This window comes from Lipotes vexillifer, unplaced genomic scaffold (genome assembly GCF_000442215.2).
Source record: "Lipotes vexillifer unplaced genomic scaffold, Lipotes_vexillifer_v1.1 scaffold931, whole genome shotgun sequence".
NCBI classification, from domain to species: domain Eukaryota; kingdom Metazoa; phylum Chordata; class Mammalia; order Artiodactyla; family Lipotidae; genus Lipotes; species Lipotes vexillifer.
Genome location: NW_006788845.1, coordinates 477,427 through 484,203, shown reverse-complemented (window position 1 = coordinate 484,203; position 6,777 = coordinate 477,427).

The following is a 6,777-nucleotide window of genomic DNA, read 5'->3' as shown; positions in this document are numbered from 1 at the left end:
GGAAAGAGGTGGTGGAGAATGGAAAGATGGTGGTCAGGCACCTTAATTAAGGCAACAACAATGGGGACTAAGAGAAGGGACAGAAGTAAAAGCTGCTTCAGTGATGGCCCAGACAGGATGGTGATGCTGGGTTAGGAGAATGGACTGCCCACCCACCTGGAGCTACTGAGAATCTTGGTATTTCAGTCAGAGCAGTCACCAGCTCCTCCCCCTGTCCCAGGGCAGTTGCTAAGACATTTTATTGTCCCCCAGGGCCAGTGTCTCAGGAACAGAGAAGGGGCTCAATCTCTGCCTAACTCCCTCTGCAAGCACAGCTCCTGTCACCAAATGCATTTGTGCCTGGTGCACAGTGAGGCCAAACAAACCGAAACGTCAGAGTTTGGAGCCGAGAAAGGTTTATTGCAGGGCCAAGCCAGGAGAATGGGTGGCTCACACCTCAGAAACCCCTGAACTCCCCTAAGGGTTTCAGCAAAGCATTTTTAAAGGCCAGGTGAGGGAGGAGGGTTGTGGAGTATGTGATCAGCTCTTACACAATCCTCCGACTGGTTGATGTTGAGATAACAGGGGTTTACATTATCGATCCATAGATGCCAGTAGGTCTGGGGCTCATGATCATCAAGTAGTTAATTTCTTCCATTTGGTGGTGGTTTCAGCATCTGTGAAACAACTCAGAAAGTGTGCGTCAGTTACTATTATCTGGGTACTTCAGAGAGGAGCTACAGCAGAAGATGTAGGGGAAGGGTCTGTCCCGGGAAGGCCCCATAGGGTCCTGCTTGGTTACACTCCTGCTTCTAGCGCTGCTCTCCTTACCTGTCAAAATTCACAAATCTGATCAACCCACTTGCCCTCAAGCCAAATAACTCCTCTTTGGCTAAATAGAGAAGAGGAGATCAAGGATTTGAAGAGACACTTATTTATCTCTTTACCAGACAGTCTAATGAATAATTTCATGTTTGCAAAAGCTCATTTTGAAATTTGAAGACAAGAGATATATTGCCAAGGCGGCTCTAATACTGCGACATTAATTTTGCACTGAAAGATTTACTCAAAAATTAGATTTTACAATTTTAATGCCTCCATTCTTTTCTTTAAATAAGCTGTGAAATACAGTTAATTAGACTTAAACCCTGGAAGCTTAGACACTTGAGCTTTGGTGTAAGCTACAAAAGAATGCAAGCTTTTTCACTTGCAAATTAAATCTAAATTCATTACATGCCTAAACCTATACTACTTGCAGAAATCCTGCTGGGCTGAGGAGGGGTCTTCTTGAGGCCCCAGATGTCTCCCTACAGCACCCTGGCTGCAGAGAAGGGTTGTGAAAATGAAAGGAGGGACAAGACGGGAGGTGGAAAAGATGGAGAGCATCCGACAGACTTGTCTTGGGCAATGTTAGTATATTCTTTGGAACACCAGCCTTGAGAATTGCTCCTTGGGGAAAAGAAGGTTCCGTGCTCAAAAAAATCAGGGAGATGCTGCCTATCATGCGCCCTTCTTGGAAAGTCACAAGGTTCAAGGAAGCAAAACAAACAAGCAAACAAACGAAAAGCTGTTTAATTTTATTTCATCCAGAATTCCCAAATATATTCAACAGTGAAGCCCTTTGTGTCAAAACACCTAACATTAGAGTCTATCCACTGCTCTGCAGAACAGTGTGCTCTGGCCTCTGGCAGCCCCACTAGGACTGCTTTCTCCTCCTTAGACGTGGCCTTGGAGACCCAGCCCAAATTGTCTGTTCTCTTCCACATTGATCTCTTCACTGGGAGCTGTGAAACAATCACATCCACAGCCACAGCTGAGAAATACAAAATTAAGTTCACAACAGGCTGAGGATTTTAGGGACCCAAGTAGATACAGTACTGGTATCCCGATAACTAATGCTAGAATCCCTTCCGCAAAACCTATGCTGGTCCATTCCAAGCAAAGCACTTCTCAGGACAGGGAACTCACCACTTCCTGGAAGTCCATCTTATCTCAGGACAGATCTGACTTCATATGTAGCTATAAGGGTACTTCCCTGTGAGACCCCTCACTGGCCTGGAGGTGAACTTGTCTAGGACCCTGCCAGGTGGGCTCCAAATTAGCTGGACTGGGGGCTCCACTCCTGCTAACCTCCTCGGACTTCCCCATCCCTAGCTTCCATTTCTGAGTCAAAGAGACCTTCTTTCCAGCTACTAGCTTGTGCCTGGTTCCACGGCCAAGCCCCTTTCCTTCGGCCACTGCCTCCGCACATTCCTGGGGACCATGGATGCCTCTGAGAATCTAATGAAACCAGTGGGTCCTCTTCCCAGAATTGTCCAGTATTGAAAGCTTCACAAATGCCTTGAAGACTGTCTGTCAGCCCCATCTGTGACTTCCTAGTAGAGGCATCTTGATCTGATTGTGGGTGTTGGCAAAATCCAACCAACCCCAATAGACTGTAGGGAATTTTCCAAACACCCACTGTGTGCCTTTGTTTTGTGCCCTTTACTATTCAGGACACCACCCTTGCTATCCACCGCCTATTACTCTATTGCGGACATAATTCATCTTTGGAGGGTAATGATAAAAATGATAACAATAATAATTCCACCTTGCTTTTGCAGTTTACAGAGTGGTGGCATGACTTTATTTAACTTGACCTTCACCAAGGTCTGAGTCATAGGAGTTATGTTTTGCTTTTAACAAAGGGAAAAACAGGTTCAGAAAGTTGAGTGAGTACCCAGCAGCAGAGCCACAAGACAGGTTTCCTAAGTCCTAGTTCTTATAAGTTATCATGTTGCCTCCAAATTACAAGCCCTAAATCCTAAGTTTTCTTATGGCACCCGTAGCCCTTGGTGTCACAGAGGAGAGGTGACGCTATTTATTCTTTGCATAACAAGTACAAAGACCAACTGATTATTTTGTATACAACAGGGTTCAGAACAATGCTTTGGATTTTAAAGTATCAGGTTCAATACCAGTATTGAACTTGTAGCTCTGTAACTTTGTGCAAGGCACTTCAGACCCTTGGAATTAACAGCAGAACTGAAGCCACAGAGCTACTGGGAGGACTAAATGAGATGACACACATCCAGTGCGTGGTACATGGCACACACTCAACAGATGTCAGACTAAAAAGGAATGTGGGCTGGGGAAGCCAGAAAGTTCTTCCTGGGAGAGGTAAGGTTTAATTGGGCTCAGGAAGTGGGTTGTAGGTATAGGAAGACAGAATGAGACCCGTGAAGAGGTGTCTAGGGAGGAAATTGCAAAGTGCATTGGGGTGGAGGAGGGAGGGGCATTATAAATAAGCTTCAGTCTTGGGCAGTAAACATTCTGGGTGGAGGGAGCAAGAGTAGAAAATACGGTCCATTGGGGCTTTGGAGTTTGGGCTTCTTTTTGAGGCCAAGGAGAGTCACTGAAGGTTTTGAACTAGAGTGATAAAGGATGATGCTTAGTCAGTTGACTGATGGCTAGAAGCAGATGGAAGCAGGAGAGACTAGAGAACAGACAACTTGGGGGGTTATTGCAGTGGCCTGGGTGATAGAGATGTAAACCCATTTTTTACATCTTGTTTGACTCTAGCAAGTTGCCTGCCTTGTTCCCAGTCTCCAGGTCCCTCTCCCATCCTTACCCTGAGTGCCCAGGTAGAATGACTGGGCCTTTGCAGTGGGCCCCATTCCAGGATTCCCATTCTAATGGCCTGATTCATAGCACGGTTCTAGCCTTTGTCTCGGATAGTTTTTTGCTTTTGGGTTTTTTTTTTAAATTGACGTATAGTTGATTTACAACGTTGTGTTAGTTTCAGGTGTACAGCACAGTGATTCAGATAGATGATGATAGATAGATAGATAGATAGATAGATAGAGATAATCGATAGATAGATGACAGATAGAGACACACTTTTTCTCAGAATTTTTCTTGTAGGTTATTACACATTATTGAGTGTAGTTCCCTGTGCTACACAGTAGGTCTTTGTTGGTTATCTATTTTATATACTGTAGTGTGTATATGTTAATCCCAAACCCCAGACATAGAAAACAAACTTATGGGGTAGTTCTTCACTGTTGCCTTCCTGGGAACTGGACCCTTATTCTTGGGACTCACCCACCTGTGCTATGACACCTCACCGTGTTGAAAATAGCAGTATGACAGTGGCTTCCCTGTGGTCTCAAATTCACTCACAGGGGTGTTCAACCCATCACCTGCCATAGACAAGGTGCTGTGCTGAGTGCTGTGGAGGGTGCAGAATTGGGTCCGACAAGTTCACCGCTTTCAGTAAGCTCGCCATCTAGTACAGAGGGTAAGCCATATATAAAAAAGCCTATGATATAAGGTCAAGTATGACTCAAAGAGCTTTTTAGAACAGCTCTGGATAAACAGCTATGGCTGTTCTAAAAACAGATGACCCAGAAAGCCATCATGGGTCTCCATTTATTTGGCCAATGTGATCATTCCCATCAGAGCTTTATGCCACCCATGTGTGAGGAAACAACTGCCATGGGAAGTGGTCAACATCCCTTCCTGACCTGCTCCGTGCCTCCTGTTTCCATCTGTCTTCATGCTCCGGATCCCTGCTTTGGTTCTTCCTGGCTCTGAGGTTATGGTTGATACTCCATCCAGCCATTGAAGCCTGTCTCCCCGCTTAGGTCTGCAAACACACCCACAGTGGGATTGGGGTGGGGGGAACCTTTCAAGGAAAACAAAAGAAAAATACCAAGGCCTATCAAAAGAAACATGTTTTCAGAGTGCTTTTTTCCCATTGCAAATTGAACGTGTAGCAAAATATTGACTTGGCAGCACAGCCCAGTGAGGCCCCCAGACCCTGGTCTCTTCTTGTCATTTCCCCTTTTTTTTTTTTTTTTTTTTTTCGCTAAATGCTTTAGAAATGCTTGGATCTCTCTCCAAGCAGGTTTGAGCTGACCCTGCTCCCAGGTCCTGTAGGATCTTCAGTGACTTCCTAAACCTACTTTGTCTCTGAGTTGGGGTCCCTAGTTATTCCCATTGAGCCAGAGTTGCTGCTCTGACACCTTAGTTCTTCTCAACATGGCCCGTTGACAAAGGCTAGCTGCCCCGCCCCAGCCTGGGCCTCCCTACACTAAGCGGAGTGGAAGCAGATCTTTCTTTGCTTCCACTCAAGAATCTTCTGACTTGGTCTGGAATAGCCTTCTTGCCCACCCACCCCCTTGGCTGTGTGGGCTTGGTTTGCTGGTCACTAAGGGCCAGTTCAAACCAGTTTTGTTCCCAGAACAACTTCTGCAGCCTTGTTTGTCCACACCATGCTCTCGTCAGCTTCCAGGCAGCCTTCAGAGCTGATACCATCTTCCCCCAACTGAATCATGCTGCCACCATCCAAGGACCAGAAACAAACACCATGTCCCTTTCTGCCCATAAAGGTCACTCCTTTACCCCCTCTCTCCCATCGCTTTGGGTGAGCAGGAGAGGCAGCCTGTCTCAGCATCTAGTTGACAATCACAACAGCACCCTAAGCATCCTCCCTGCCTCAAGCCTTCCCCTTCCTGGTCTGTATTCCACGGCGCAGTAGAGAAAAGAGCTTTCTATGGTGCACGTTTCTGCTGTTCCCTGGCTTCAGACTCACAGTGATTTACATTGTCTTCACATAAAACCCACGTCCTTGGCACAGCTGACAGTGCCCTGCACAGTGCATCTATCGCCTGCCTACCCTGGCACTCCCCATAGCACACCTTCCCTCTAGCCATTTGGGTTGGAGGTCACCTAATATGTCTTGCTCTTCACCCATCCCTTTGCCTCCTGCCCAGCCCACCTGGTACACCTTGGAGATGACTATTCAACCTCCAGCTCAAGCATTACCTCCTCCAGGAACCTTACTTGACCTCCCTTGACAGAGGCAGCAGCATCATTCTCTGAGGATCGCACGTGCTGCATTTGGAACTGTATCGCAAGACGATGCCATTTCTATAATTTTATATGTTCCGTCTCTCCTAGACATAAATTGTGGCCAAGAGTTCAGACTCAGAGTCTAACAGAGCAGAGATCAAATTCCAGCTCCATCATTTACTAACGAGGTGCCCTCATGCAAGAGCAGACCTCAATCTCAGTTTCCTCCTGTATAAAATGGTAGTAATGATAACGAGACCTACCTTATAAGAGGCTGTTGTGAGGATTAAATGAGTTAATGATCTAAATCATATTGCCTGGTACACAGTAAGCAGCCATTCGATGCTGATTCATTCTATTTTAGACTCTGAGACCCTAAGTTCTTACCATATAGGAACAGTAACTACATTTATTTAGCATTTGCTAGTTTTACTTGTATCGATGCATTTAACCCTCATAACTGCATGAAGGTGGTATTTTTGTTATCCCCATTTTGCAGATGAAGAAAAGAAGCAAAGAGGCTAACTAATGTGCCTAAGTGAACACACCCAGGCAGCAGCAGATTCGAAGCCAGGAAGTCTGGCTCCAGAGCCCTCCACCCTAAGGACTATACCCAATGGCTCTTTAGATAGTCACTAAACATTTATTTTAAAAACTGAACCAATCAGTCTGTTCAGCTTTGTATCCTTAGTGCCAATCATGGACCCAACACATCTGAGTTCTCATAAGTGGCTGTTGACTAATGAGGAGCAGAGATTACAAGGCAGGGAGTGAAGCCTTTCCCTGTGATCAGTTCTCCCCCTGCTCCACGCATGCTGATGAGTCCTGACTCAGGAGCCCCAGTGACCGTGGACTTACTCTCTACCATAAACAAGTACAATAAATAGAGCAGACTTCCCATTCACCGGCTCAGACAGCCACAGCCCCTGGGCCACCCCATACAACCCCTGACACTGCAGTTGT